General features: G+C 39.1%; 1 protein-coding gene across 1 annotated transcript in view; it reads right to left on the reverse strand.

The window, feature by feature from the left end:
* LOC110952768 (collagen alpha-3(VI) chain) overlaps window positions 1-3,424 on the reverse strand; it is a 46,536-nt gene extending 43,112 nt beyond the window's left edge. Inside the window, exon 1 of the mRNA XM_051959140.1 lies at window positions 3,066-3,424. The gene's annotated coding sequence lies outside the window, so the exon portion shown is untranslated. The remainder of the gene's footprint in view (window positions 1-3,065) is intronic.
* Between the last annotated feature and the right edge of the window lie 12,622 nt (window positions 3,425-16,046).

A 16,046-nucleotide genomic window follows, 5' to 3' on the forward strand; every position in this document is an offset into this window, starting at 1 on the left:
GGCACCACAGGACACCCCAGAGGTTCCATGTAAATGTCAGGGCTGTTTTAGTGGCACAAGACTGTATGTGTCCATGCAGTTTTGAAAGTTTTCAGCACATTGTTTTGATTCAGTCTTGCCATCAGCCTCTTTTTCAGGTCACATGAGGTAACTGTGTTCAGTAATAAATAAAAATTTCCAGCTCCAGATGGTAAGCTGACAAAGTTGGCTGCTAGCTGGTGAACACAGTAGAACATTGTGCAACTAGCAAGCTGGTGGAGACAAAAACAGAGCTAAAAGAGAGTGAACACTGAACTTATATAAACAAACCTCTACATGTGTGCCATGTCAACTCTAAAGGTTGAAAACATGTCAGGGCTGTATTTACAGCTTGATGATTGTGTGGCATTTGCACATTGCAGTTAACATTTTACCAATACAAACATGTGTTTGTAATCTCTTTTTGATATTTTGGAAAATAATAGAGAGTAATTGGTTGTGCAGTCTGCCACACTGGCACAGCAGCTTTTCTTTTGCCAGCTAACTCCTCAGCCACAGAGCAGTACAACTTATATCACATCTCTTATGTTATTACACATCTCTTACTTGCAAATGTTATTCATTAATTCACTTGAGTCATAGTTGTGTCATTAGTTCTAAAATGACACATACATACATGCAAAAGATAGGAAATTATCTATTTCTCTGTTTACATGAAGTAACTGAAATACATACAAGATAAGAATCTTTAGTGTGAAAACCATATATTATGTTCTGGACTTCATGAGTCATATTTAGAACTTTCCTCAACCTCAGCAGCTTCCTTGATACTTTACACACTGCAGACTGAAAACCTATACATTGCACTTATAATGTTAACAACTGTTACTGATGCCAGTGTGCATAAGTCACCTGGAAAGCCTGTTCTCTATCCACTTTTCTTTTAAAAAAAGTTTTACCACATTTGAAGCTAAATTGGAGCTCAAATAAATGAGATGAGAAGGAAAGCACTCAGTTGTCAGGCTGCCTCTGAGTGTAAGACAGCATGCGCCATGCAAAGAGATGCCACTTATATGGCAGTATGTGTGACTTTGTACTAGTTAACCTCTAAGGCTGAGAACATCCACCCACCTCTCAGCTGGAAGGATGTGACGTGACATGTGGGGCGCAGATGAGAGGAGGATCAATGATAAAGTTTAAAGTGAGGGGGGGGTGCAGGCTGGGCGGGCAGTTCTACACAGCTGGTGTGTGTTAGTCTGTCTGACACCTGGCAGATGTGTTCTAGTGTCATGGCCAATCAAAGTCTGTTCACATATTAAACTTGACACGCATGTATTGTGGATTAGAACATGGTGAAATAACTTGTAGAGGAGCCAAATTAATTTCTAAGGTCAGTTTTCCTCTGGAAAACCATTTTAGCTGATCTGTGATTTGGTGATTGCACTGTATTAAAAATGTCGAAACTGTTTAAGTCACTTACAAGACTGGTGCTCTCACCAACCAGTGCGTTCTTACAATTATTGATGATTACTTCCTTGAAAAAAAAAACATGAGCTTAGTAGTTCCCTGAGACCTTTCTGAAAATTCTTCCAGACATCTGTGCCACATCACGGAAAAAGAAGAAAAAAAGCTGGAAAGAGCGGAGTAGCCATAAAACAGATTAATGCTGATTTATGCTGTGGATCAAAAAAACCCTTTGTTAAGTATCCTCCTGATGCAGCACTGCCAATAATGGTTTAGATACAAGCTTCCAAAGGGAGCTGTGGCCCTGTCGTAATGCTGGTAGTAAATTACGTGAAAATACTTGAAACACATAAAACCAGATCTGGAGGGCACACAAAGTTTGCTTTTGCATTTTTAACAAAGACCAAGCTCTTCCTCGCTGTATCATAGGAACAGGTTACATCAAAAAGCAAAAGTACATGGAAACAGTAGCTCATGACCATTATGTTTGACTATTATCCAGTTGAAATTCATTATGCTGTGACTCAGTAGTATAAAACAACTCAATTCATCAAATCCCACATAGACACAGTGAAACGCTGAGATGAAGACAACTGAATTCCTCCGTCTCTGCTTGGACAGTCTTGCAGGAGAGGTGGGAGATTAATGGCTCACACCTGGTCAACCAACCACCACCACCCGCCCACCCACCTCCAATGCCCAATGGACCAAACCTCTTCTGGTTCTCCTGGTACATCTGGCCAGGAGTGTGGAAAACACTTTCTTTACACTTTTCCACTCCTGCACTCGTTTCAGCAAGGGTGTGGTTTTGGGCTACTGCTACAGTGGAAACATCTACCCATCCGACTACTCTTCATTAAAGCTCACATGTGGGTGGGGAGATTTTCAAAAATTTGGATGCGATTTTACCATTACCAACAGTTTCCTCAAACTCAAAACCGATGGAACAAATGATCACTCCAGAACACAAAAATTACACACCAAAAAGTAATCAGTGATTCTTAGCAGGTGTAGTTTTCCATTAAATACAGAACACTGCATCCTACCAGACAAAAGAGGCTTTCTATGACATTAGTGTAAAGTCGTGCCTTACAAGTTGCAGCTTTAACACAGATCTGGAAACTCAGCTCAAGACTTCAGATGCAGCATCTCAGGGATGCCACAGCAGTTCAATTATTTCATATATATAAATAAAACTGAGCAAGGGCAAGAATGTCAAAAATAAGAGATGTATTGTATAGGACTTGAAGAGAAAGAGAATACACGCCCCTCTTCACTCACATGCATCGTACACAACATTGCTGAGGTCTCCTTCTTTACCCTAACTACGGCTCACCTCTTGCCCTTGCAGCACTCTCACCACTAATTACAGGTTCCTGTCAAACTCCTAAACGCATGCTGTCTGATATTTATGAGGTATAAGCCAAAAATTCTGCACAAACCTAAGATTATCACACCCAACATGAGCTTACATGTTATGACTTGAAAGTGCTATGCAATGGTCAATGCACTATATATAGTACAGTGCAATCCAGGTCAATCTAAAAGCAGGAAAAGTTGTGAAATCAAGCAAGTGTGCAAGGTCTCTCTGCAGCAACACCACCAGCAGATTTAAAACTTACCCTGAGCTGAAGTAGCCGTACTCCAATGTATTGGTTTTTGAAGAAAAATTCTATATGTATCTGTTATGTAAAATGACTGCAAGCTGGACTTTTGGTCATTATCCTCCTGGTAAATTCCTTTCGCTGGCTTTTCCAGCACCTCCCGCAGGAAGGCGGTGGAGCAAAGCAGTGATAAGGTCACAGAAAGAGGGATCCTGAGTAAAGGGGGAAATGGTTGAGACAGAAAGAGACAGACACTCTCCCGGTCTTAAACCAGAGGAGCTGTGGTGCTGGGTTGAAGGCTGGGATGGGACAAACTTCCAAACTCCTGGAGTTCTGCCACCTCTCTCTTCCTCCTCCCACTTTCTCTAAAGAAAGAAGAAAAAGGAAAAGGAGGGAGAGGAAAGAAGAGGGTGAGTGCAGGGGGAGAAAAGAAGTAAATGAAAACCAGACACATGGCCCTGTTTGGTCTGGATGTGAGCAGTGGGGAGGATGATGTCACAAATCTGGAGCAGGCCTTTCTCTTCACCTTTTACTACATTTTACCATTTCTCCCTTTACCTCTGTGGGGCCTTTTTTCAAGATTCTGTCCGATGAAAGGTTTGCTTTGCTTTTTGGGTTTTCTATAATGAACAATGTACCTTTTAGAACCCTTTTGTTTATACATTAAAATGATTAAATGATTAAACTCATTAAACACCATAATGTTTTTTAACTAGCATCCACAGATCCATTAATTACCCAATAATGACTGATTACATGCTGCGTCAGTTTACATCCAACCGTCTGGACAGATGTTAAATATGCAGTCTGTAAGCGTGATGAACTTTTACCATTAAATTCACCATTAAACAAATGCTCCCACAAATCGTCTGCTCAGGAATGTGAAAGACAGTGTACTGGCAGTGATTTTAAAAAAATGTGAATGATGGTCAGGAAAAGCAGTGACATGGTGCCATGAATTACATTTTTTCCACAGCTACAAAATAAAAGGAGCTGCATGCTGACTGAGGACGTCGAGTTCATTCGTCATTTCACCCCCTCACAGACACTCAAGAACACATGAACCAGGTAAACGTAGATGAGGAAAGAACATGTATGCTGCAACATAAAAAATGCAACATGTATTTGAAGAACATTCCATTTTAATTGTCCTGTTGATATGTTGCTGTCGACATCGATGGCCATAGTACATTCTGTATTTCCATTTTAGCAATGGACAAAATTATTGTATATGATGTAAAAGGAATCATTGTTAGTTATAAACAAGCACACAGCCCTGTTTGGTCCTGTGTATGGCCACTGAGGGCAAAAATTGTGTTTGGTCAAAATTACACACTTGTTGTATAGATCCCTACCTTTTTTTATAGGTGGGACATGAATGGTTATAGCATGTTTCAGTTTTGGTTTTGTGTCATGGCTGAGACGTTTAATGTTATATTCATTTATCTTCAGCAACTGAGCTCTGATAAACCCAGTATCTTTGTTTCGCAGCACAACAGACAAAGATCGTAACAAGCTATAGTTAACGTCTCGCAGCATCTAGCAGCTAAAGAGACAAATTTTCCCCAGGTTTGGTGACGAATGAGGATTAAAAATAGAGTCACTATAACCATGAATAACATGAATGCTTTAGTTGCTTCATGTCATTTTGATCTAAGGCTGTATGCTAGTGCACTCACCAAAAATAAGAGACTCTTTTTTTTCTACAAATAAATAAAAAATAATAACAAAACATAAAAATCTGGGAAGTTTTCATCAGGTTCTCTGGTTTCTTCCCACAGTCCAAAAACATGCTGAGATTAACTGGTGCTTCTAAATAGTCTGTAGGTGTGAATGGAAGCGTGATTGATTGTCTCTATGAGCATCCCTGTGATAGAGACGCAGGGGACACCCTGTTCAGGGTCACCCTAAGTCAGCTGGGACAGACTCCCACCCCACATGACCCTAATGAGGATGAAGCTGTGTGTAGACAATGGATGGATATACCTGGAAATTATGTTTGGGTATCGGTTGCTTCATGTGTGCTTATGTTAATACCAGTACATTCACTAAATAAAGAATATAAAATAAAATGTATGAGGATTTTATCCTCTTCATTACTTTGGTTTAGCTGAATGACCATGTCCTTAATTAGGCATAAATTTAAGGCTTAATTCAACTTAAACGTGTGATTTATATAAAAATTCTCCCTCCAAACAGTTGTCATGAACATAGAAATTAACTAAAGGGACCAGATCTGGAAACAGCTTTATTTCCATTGTAAGGCTGGACAGTTTAGCACAAGAGTTGATGGGGACAGACCCGCTGTAGTCAGCCTGAAGTGGACAATCAGGGAATTGCTGCTATTAGTACCTTATATGTCACCTTTATTGATTCAGCCCTAGAGTTTAAACTTGATGGGAAACCTGATGCCAAGCACCAAGCTGCAGACACAGTTTGTGAATAGCTAGTAAATATATTATCACATTCACCAGCTAAAGAGACAGATATACACTACTGTTAAAAAGTTGGATTTCCCTTAGAAGTGTCCTTATGTTTGACCGGAAAGCAGTTTTTTTCAGTGAGGATAAGATTAAATTAGTCAGAAATACAGTGTAGACATTGTTCAGGACTTCAGGATTTTTGTGGGTAGATATGACATTATTCAGAAAATCTGTTGCTGCATTTCATCTCCCATTATGCATGTCAACTTTAAAAAAAAAAAAAAAAAACCCTGCTCAAGGAATCATAAAAATGTCTTTTACAGAACAAATATTTCAAAATTATGGAAACTTATGGAAAAAACTACCATTGCTGGGTGTATGACAAGTTTCTATTAAATATGCATATAAAAACATGATACATTTTTTTCCCCCATATTTATGTCTTAACAGGTAGATTGCTTGTTCCAACGCTTCTATGCGACCAAAAATCAATAAATGCAGCTTTACTTTTAAAAACTTTGCATGTTTTTACAATTTTCATTTTGACATTGGGAGCAATCCAAGCCCCATTTCAACCTCTGAGTTCATGTACACATCTTATGCATATAATATCCTCCGATGTCAACATTAGTACATTTGTGTATATGTTAAAGCATTAGTATATAGTATCAGTGATTTATAACATAGACAGTGGACTACACAATTCACTGAATGTCCACAGGCAACAACCCTCAGCAGCACTTTGCTGTTGAGCACTTAAAAATGCCTCCATCCAGGGAAATTAGAGTGAGGATTGCTGCAGAAGGATTTCTGTCAGTGAGCTAAAACAGACCTCAGACAGGTCAGTATGCTGTAAAATTAACTTTACTCCCTCGCATCTGTGTGAATAGAAGTTGAAAAGTTGAGCTCTAACAGCAGCTGATTATCTGGAAAGATAACCTTTTATCACAATGACTCATCTCTATAGTTACACTTTATACATGGGTTCATCCAATGCAAAAAAAAAGCACTCCAAAAAGCACCATATGGAAGCATTTACAATTGTGGCCTAATGCATTCATGTTCTGTTGTCTGACGGTCATTACTCACACCACTAAAATGTCCTGCAAAGCTCTGCAGTGTTATGATGGTGCTAGGCAACCACTGTTGTAGTATTCACTGAGGCACAAGCTGTTGTATGTCCTGAGAGAAAATGAAGATCGAAAAGCAGCTAAACTGTCCCAAAAGACACAATGCTGAATGAAAACTGGCAACAAAATCTTTCCTTTTGCAATAACAATTGTGATCTTATTCAGTTCATTGATGTATGTTGTGAGTTAACCCTTTGATGTGCAACATAGGTCAAAGTGACCCAAATGCAGTGGAAAATGGGTATCTCCTGACTGCACATTAAAGAGTTACCATCAAAGATGTGAACAGGTCAAATCCAAACATTCTTTGATCATTTAGGAAACATGTTTTACTTATATTCCCCTGTGAGTGTGCACTAGCCTCATGTAGACCCTTCAAAATCAAAATCTTTCATGGTCTCAGTGTGACAACAGCTAACAATTATATTGTTTGGTTGATGGAAATGTCACGCTCACAGCTTTTCACAATTGTCTGGAGAAGTCAAGGTGCTGACATGTGTGGTAAAAGGTTTCTTTGATTCGTTCCACCAACATGACATCATGTGGGTGGATGAAATTGCAGTATTATTTCCTGTGATGCTTTTCAAAGCTGCCCTGACTCTTGTTTCCGCCATTAATAAGTGCCAGCTCTCATAACACAGGTACAGATGAGAATTACTCTGCATTTTATCACATCAAATATAAAAAGTAGAACAAGTGATCATTTTGGTAAGCATTCAGATGATGTTTTGGGTGCGGCTGTAGGTTTCTACAGTATATGGAAATTGTGAAAAGCAAAGGCCTGTAAACTCTGTGAAACGGCCAGCACACATTCAAGTGTTTACTTTATTCTTAAATAAAAGCATGAGACTCCCCTTCACATAAGCGGAGTATTCAAACTGGTTGCTTTCATCCCATCCCTGTGAAGACATTACTGCTAGGAACAAACTGTTCACGGGCCTGTTTGAGGAAAATGCATGTGTTGAGTCCACCAACACACTTATTTCCATCTGAGCATAAGCAAATAAATGGGTGGAGTTGGATTGGCTCACTTCTACCGTTTTGGATGAGGAAAGTATTAATACGTGCAGTAACGGTAGATGGTGAAAAGGAGGTGGTGAAAATGGTCGTGAATGACACATTCAAATAAATGAGTTGTCATCTTGTAATCCAGTTTCCTGTTCTTCTCACTTCTGGTGACTGGGTGACCATGCTGAACTTTACTGGATCTTACAAGTATTTTTAAATTATCTGGTATCACAAAAGAAATAACAGGTCATGAGCATTATTAGTGGTAAGCAAGACTGCTCCTGGAACTCATTTTAAAGCTTTCAACAGAAATGAGTCCACCCCTGTGCAATGTGACTTCTATGTCAAATGACTCAAAGTTGCATCAGCTTTAAATAATGGCATTACAGTTGAAGAGAAGAGAATTTGTTCATATGTCAAAATTTTTAAAAAGCTGAAATAGAGCAAAAATGGTTGGGGAGAAGACAATTCAACTAAACCAGCAGCCATTTTTGCCCTGTATCATCCTATTCCCACTTCTGAGCTTCGCTGTCAGAGCTGTGCATTCACCATAGTGATACTTTACCCCATCTGAGCGAAATAAATTTACTTGGCCTCATCTTAAGCACCTGCTCATATAACTTCCAGCACTAGAGACTATATTTTGCTCTATGCCTCCTGAGTACTGCTGTAAATGTATTTTCACTGATTTTTATTTTTCGATCATTGTGAATCAGTCAGATTTTCAGGTCCTCTGGTAAATACTTTCTAGTTGATACAGACACGGTGATAGACACATCATACAGGTCCAAACTGAGACAGATTGTTTTCTATGTGCAATATAGCTAATTGGAAATCACAGGTTGACTCAATTTTGTTTCAGTGATTACAGGTGTATCCATTTGCCTGTATTTGTTGAGGTGTTATTAGTCTAGTTTTTGCTTAGTGACACAGATACACTCTATACTGTACCAGTGGTTCACCCTGGCTTTCTTTCAGACTTATCAGATGGTATGTTTAAGGCCTCACATTTATAATGCATCAAAATTCAGTTCAAAAAGAAAGGTCAGGTTGTTGTAAGACCCCTGTAATACAATATGTGCTTGACAGAATGACTGAATCTAAGTGAAAGATGTGTGCATACTGACCTCCAGAAGGGTTGAGTTAACATGGTTCAAGATAGAAGTCAGATGCCAAATACTGAGCTTTAGGTAAGATCAGGTTCAAAAGTACAGCAGAGGTCTGCAAAGACTTCAAATCAAAGCCAGCAGTATGCCTTGTGAAGTGATCTGCTTTTTTTTCTTCGGTGCTGGATCACATTAACGTGTTCTGTTAAGGTGACAGTGCAAACGCAAAGTAATAATTACCATAGTCAAAGTTCGGTTGGTCGTGGTTTTCATATTCCTGCAAATGGTGTAATTCTGACAAGCATTTGTGCTGTACTTTCCACTTTCTTCAGTAACTCTGAGTCATTACCACCAGTGACTCATGACAATATGCGACTTCTATAAAACAAGCATTTTTTAGTGATTTTACACAAGGATCTTTGATTTCTTCAAGCATGTAGCAGATCTAAAGAGCAACACACTTCTGAAGTTCACTGTTTCACTAGAAAACAATTCCGAGTGTCTTAGAGGTGACTTGATAATTGTATCATCAGTAGTGTTCCTTGTACCTCCCAAAGTCTGCAGTCTCAGCAGAGGAGGTGGGGCATTGAGTGACTTTTGTGTTTCCAGCAGGTGGCCATATTCAGAAACCATGCTACTGTTCATTTCCTGAAGTGGGATATAGCAATCACATCTGGACATACAAGCCGAGGCATCAGTCTAAATATGGAACTTATCTAAAGACAATTCTCTTGAGCTCAAGCTTGAATAAGTGGTTAAAATATAGGCTTCTTTTGTCCAGAGTAAAATGCTGAGTAATGGCCTTATGTTTGCTTGACAGGATGATGGAGGCCAGGCTAGCACTTAAAAGGCTTAGCGTTGTTTGAAGGGCAGTTTGAGTGCAAGGATTTGCCCTCAGTAGAGGTTATGTATGCTTTTTCTGCAAATATTAATGCACTAGAAATAACTATTTGTGAAAGGTCTTTTTTCACGTGTAGAATTGAGAATACCAATGAGAATAGAGCAACACTTAACACAAGGTGAAGGATGTTTAGAAGTATCTGACATGTTAAGATTAATGTAATAGCTCTTGAGCTGCACAGTGTCATAGTGGTTAGCACTTTCGCCTTGCAGCAAGAAGATCCCCGGTTCAAATCTTGGCCTGGGCCTGGGATCTTTCTGCATGGAATTTGCATGTTCTCCCTGTGCATGCATGGATTTTCTCCAGGCACTCCGGCTTCCTCCCACAGTCCAAAAATATGCTGAGGTTAATTGATTACTCTAAATTGCCCATAGGTGTGAATGTGAGTGTGATTGTTTGTCTGTATATGTAGCCCTGCGACAGACTGGTGACCTGTCCAGGGTGTCCCCTGCCTTCGCCCGAGTCAGCTGAGATAGGCTCCAGCACCCCCCGTGAACCTAGTGAGGATAAAGCGGTGTATAGAGGATGGATGGATGTATAATAGCTCTTCAGCACATTTGAAATAGCAGCTGCTACCGTGCAGATATTGACCATTAGTCTTGGTCCATCACGGAAGCAGCAAAGATGTAAATTACACAAAAAAACAGGTTTGAATATGCTTCAGTTTCTTCTTTACATTGCACCATAACTCCCGCTGATTCAAATATTTTCTCATTCCATTCAGTTTTCAATCATTTGCCAATCAATGCTTTTGTTCCTTATCAGTGTCACCAGCTACTAATACTAAACCTTCAGCAACAGCTCTGTTGTCAGATGCTCACACATCCAGAATAACTTTCTCTCACTCCCTGTTACCTGTGACTCTCATCTGTCTTGATTTTTAGCATTGTTTGATCTACATTGTCACTGCAAGGGATTACACCTAGTGTTTGTGAATCGAGTGACAAAGTGACATTTCTGGTATCAACATCTTTGCTGTCCTACTCAAAGATGACTTATAGATATTGTAGCAATATGTGGAATATAATAAAATCATGATACTGACCTTCTAGACCAGGGGTCGCATGTGACTCTTTCATCCCTCTGTAGCGACTCCCTGTAGCTTTGGAAAATAAATTAGTATTTAATTCAAGTGTATTTTATTTTAGTTTTTAAAATTTCATTCTGAATTTGAAGACCATGGTGATCTTGTAACTTCAAAATAAAACGTTTGGAGTCCTGTTGATCTTTGGATCCACATAGATATGTGAACAGGGCTCCAACATGAACTACATTAAACACAGACATCGCTCACAATCCTGTGTGAAGACGAAGGTGAGGTCTTACAGCTCTGATATGCAGATGCTTTGTATTGAGGTTTAGGACCAAAAATCACACTAGCCAAGTAAGATAACTATTAGTGGTGGATCACAATTTTAAAAATGAATTTAATTAATTACTGGCTTGTAATAAATAAATTGTGATCAATGGCATTTTTGTCAAATAGCAATATTTGACAAAAATGCTTTTCTTTGCCTGTCTTTAAGCAAAATTTTTCAGTTCAAATACATTTTGGTTGATGATTGAATGATGAATAGACATATACGTGAACTTAAACAACAAAAATGTTTGTTTCATTTATATTTATCTGCATTTTCATCTGTCTACTACATTCACAGATTACTGCAAACTCAAAGTCCAATAATTATTATTATATTCAACATTTTAAAGCTTTTTATGAACTCAAACACTTTCAGTATCTCGAGAAGTGGTCTTTTATGGGACAGCTACACCGTTTGGCGGTACTAGAACTGTCGTAGCTAACATTTGCTCTGGTGCTAACAGCAACATGTTTTACATTGAAGTGATATTGTCAGCTTGAAGTGCTGAGGTGAGAAGAAAACTCTTTGTTACAAAATTTGTACACAGCCATGCTTTTATCCAAGCTGCCATCGGGAAGATTTGTAAAAGAAAACTTTCTGTCCAACAAGGTCAAAGCAGTGTCGTTTTCCTTGACTGTTCACCAAACTTTCTTGTGCTGACATTACTCCTGTGCATCTTCTTTACGGCTGACAAACAGACTTTAGTTTCATTACCACCACCTACCGGGTTGGAGTGTTCATCAGTGTTACGAGTGTGCCAGAAATTAGGGAACTGAGAAAGGTACGACTAAATGCATTATTTTTTAGCACATTATTTTTGTCATTAATTAATTCAGCGAAATTAACAAGTTAAAGTCCCAGCTCTAACATATACTTGAATTGCCAACTCTAGACCTATCTAGATCTATCCAAATTCATCCATCCATTATTTATAGACTGCTTAACCCTCATTAAGGTCATGGGGGCTGGAGTCTATCCCAGCTGACTTAGGGTGAAAGCAGGGGACACCCTGGACGGGTCGCCAGTCTATCACAGAGCTACAACTATCCAAATGCTATGAAATTTTGCTAATGAATATATTTATTGTAGGTTTTGTAATTTGGAGGATAAAAATTTAATTGTTTTCCATCTCCTCCTTCAAAAGGATTGTGTTACGATCTAAAAGATGTTAAGGGGTATGAAGAAAGTAACAATAATTTGAAACAACTTATGAAAAGAAAAAGGTGATGAATATTTATTTATACAACTTAACAACTGAAAGTCACAGGGAAGCCCATGAGCTGTCTGGTAAACCTAAAAAGCTAACGAACACAAAGAACAAAGAAAACTACCCAAACTACTGCAGGCTCCTCAGCCACTGGAGGCCTGCAAAGCTCACAAAATGACTCCACAAAGCCGACAGGTCACCACTGCTCCACACACTGAGAGAAGAGGCCAAAGAGGGAGAAAGACCACAGCTTTCTCCTGCTACATGTACTCTCCTGCTCAATCAGGCTAATCACCAGCACCTGCCACACCTTCACAGCAGCAGCAATCAGACTAATCACCAGCACCTGCCACACCTTCACAGCAGCAGCAATCAGACTAATCACCAGCACCTGCCACACCTTCACAGCAGTAGAGGAGCCTGAAGAGAGAGAGAGAACACAGCAGCACACCAACACACAGGGCATGTAACAGATTGTGTGCATGTGACAACAAAGTACGTTGGTTGTATTCAGGATGCAACAGCAGGAACTGTGTGAACGATTCTGCTGTTTATTCACAATACTGAATATCTGCGTATTTCATCTACCAAGACTTCACACAATTGCGAAGCCCCCGGCTGTTTATGTAACAAAGTCATAGGTTACTGCAATCATTAGATGATTCACAGAAGTGCATAAAAAGAAACAACCAACTTCCTGACATGAGATCCATTCAAATTACAAAAGTACTCCTTAAACCTTTTGCCTGCCATTAGCTTTGGAGCTGCTGTTTCCATTCCACAGCAGTTACAGAACCGGACTCAGCTTGTAACTCTGACAGATGCACCAGATGTGCACTCTCTGTGTGTGTGTGTGTGTGTGTGTGTGTGTGTGTGTGTGTGTGTGTGTGTGTGTGTGTGTGTGTGTGTGTGTGTGTGTGTGTGTGTGCGCATTCAGGTGTTAAAGTAAACTGCTTACAGATGACATTGGTAAGCAGAGCGGAGTGGAGGCTGAGGAGGAGGTGGTGATGGGAACTCACCAGTCCTCCCTGAATGAGGAAACAGAAACTTAACCCTCTTTGAAAAGCTGTGTTTTCTCTTTGTGTTTTCTCTAAAACATGTATTGTAGCATGCACTTTCAAGTGAGTGCGTGTATGTCTGTGGCTGAAACTACTTGAGCATGTGAGTGTTGTGCTATTTTTGTGTAAACCAATTTGAGTATTTGGACATTAAAACAACAGCATTTTTGTCATGTGAGGTCATGTTTTTCCCAGACATTGGATCTTGGTTTTGTCATGTGATTGAAAACATAATTATGATAAGACTGGTTAGAAAAGAGTCAAAAGTACCACTGATGTCCCAGTATTGAAATGTTAATCGATAACAATACTTTGACAGCTTTTTAGGCCATTTTGTTTTAAACAGAATACATTTGTTTATGAATCCTGAAGTCAATCAGACTTGATAGCCTGGATTTGAATTGTAGTTGGAATTTGAACCATGTAAGTCCCAACTTTATATTCATGCGCAGGTGATGTGGAATTTAATTTCTGAGCTAATCTGAAATAAATCTGTGCATGGACTTCATTACCTCTGGACTGAGCCAGGTTGACAGTTTCCTCTTGTTTCCAATCTTTGTGTGGAGCCACGCCACCAAGTTGCTGGTGGTAGCTTCATATTTTACATACAGGCAGCACACAAAATTATAAAAGAGTGAATATATGTGAATATGTGGGGAAAAAAAACGTTTTTTAGGGATTGCATGTGTTTGTCAGTGTGTGTTTGTGAGGCGTTGCTAAGGGGCAATCCCAGAAACAAATCCAAAAACTATTTATACAAGCTATTTCCTCTGCAGAGATTAACCCAGCCCCTTAAGTCATCTGCCAAAAGGCTTAACTTTCTGTTGAGGAGGTAGCCATTACATTGTGCTTCTGTTTAATCTTGCATCGTTCAAAAGCTTTATCTGTTATCTGTATTTTTTCAGATCTGCTGGGGCAATATGGGAAAGGCAGAGAAGCTTGTGGCCTTGTGGTCTTTTTTCTGCTTCATCATCTCCAGCTTCAAAACTCAGCATTTCAACATCTGAGGAAGTTATGGATAAACACTGACATACGTAATCATTACGAAAGTAGGAGGCAGGCACAAACAGTCTTTTATTTAGCTGTTTCTGCACAGTGGGAGGCTCCCACCTACCTCTGCTTTGGCATTACAATGTCTTTTATTTAGTCATGTTGTGTTGTTTGTGAAATAAACAAAGGCAACCATAACTGGAAAAGCATGGTGTAAAATGTCATTTTGTTTTATTAAGACACATTCAAATGAAGAAATCAATATTATTACTCTGTTCTATATGTGTGCATTTTAGCTTTGTGCAGAACATTCTACATGATGGAAAAGCATGTCTACCATATGAGCTAGCCTGCGATATTAATGTTTTTTTTTTTTGCTATTATTTTTGACACAATCTATGGGGTCAATAAGAAATAGAGGAATTTGAAAAACAAAAGCTAAATAGGAAGCAGACAGGCCTAACAGCTGGCCAAAAGGAAGAGAAGAAAAGAAAGAGAAGAAAAAATGTCTTAGGCCCACGAGGAGTTATAAAATGGAAATGTGCCGCACACATGAGGAGCACAGCTGTGTACCATCCTTCAGTGGTCCCATTTCCTTTGATTTCCTCACTCTTATCGGAATTAAACACTGATATGCTGGAATGACACCAGGCAGTCCAGATGATATCACACTGATGTGGCCTTTCATTCCCCTATCTCAACCTTCATCTGATATGGTGCATTTGTGCAGACACTGTCAGTCAAGTTAGAATTAGTTTAAAAAAATTGTATTGTAGCATTTTAGTTGAGCTTAGCGCTTCAGTGTCCTGTTCTTTTTGTTGTGACACATTCAAAGGAGTTGGTCAAATGTGTTTCTGAGATTCGTTCATATTTTACTCCTTCCTCCCACTCTCCCTTTTAAATATTTTCTCATAAATCTCCTGCATTTTTAACTTTTCCTATACAAAATTGAAGAAAAAAAAGTTGCATGGGCTCTGTAAATTGTGGAGGCCTTACCTCCTTATGACAAAGCAGGTGTCAATATTTACAACTTTTGTGAGAGGATAAAGTGGAACTATCCTTCTGGTCAGGAAAAGAGAGAGAGAGAAATCAGCCGTTTCCAGCTAGAATATTCATTTAATGATGTCTTCATTGAAAAAAAAGATTTTATTTCAAAAATAAGGACATGACTAAGTGACCCCAAACTTTTGAATGGTAGTGTACGTTATTAAGTATATGCACAAAATGAAACTTGCACTTTCCAACTACAACCTCTTTGGGGACCAGTCCAGATAATATTTGGATCCGATGGCACTTTTCACTGGCACACATAACTTTTAAACAACACAATCTACTATTTCAGTCAAGACTTAATTGTATCTCTGAAACATTTGTTGACATTATAGATGTGCTCAGGAGTCAGGACCAACTTTTTTTTAATTGATATCTTAAAGCAAGTAGTTGTCTAGTGGTGATTTTAGGATGTTCTTGTCTGAATGTAAAGGCTACGTTAACAGGGGTGGAGTTGGCCCAGCTTGGAGCACTAGAAATGTACCTTGTTGAATGCTGACAGGTATTTAACATGTCAAGCTTCTAGTAATACAAAAATAAAGTGAAGAATTATCAAAGGAAGGAGTCTGAGCTTCGGTATTAGCCCTGCAAACACTATAGCCAAGCTCTGAATGAAAACATCAAAGCTCAGGCAACAAGTTATTTCTTCCACCTCTGGTTGCGTGTACGCCAGACCGAACAACATTATGTCATCGTTCCAAGCTTAAGTATCATCACGAAGCTTTTGAAAACTCCAAATAATACAGTTCAGTACGTTTTAAAGCA

Source organism: Acanthochromis polyacanthus, chromosome 14, assembly GCF_021347895.1.
Source record: "Acanthochromis polyacanthus isolate Apoly-LR-REF ecotype Palm Island chromosome 14, KAUST_Apoly_ChrSc, whole genome shotgun sequence".
Lineage (NCBI taxonomy): Eukaryota > Metazoa > Chordata > Actinopteri > Pomacentridae > Acanthochromis > Acanthochromis polyacanthus.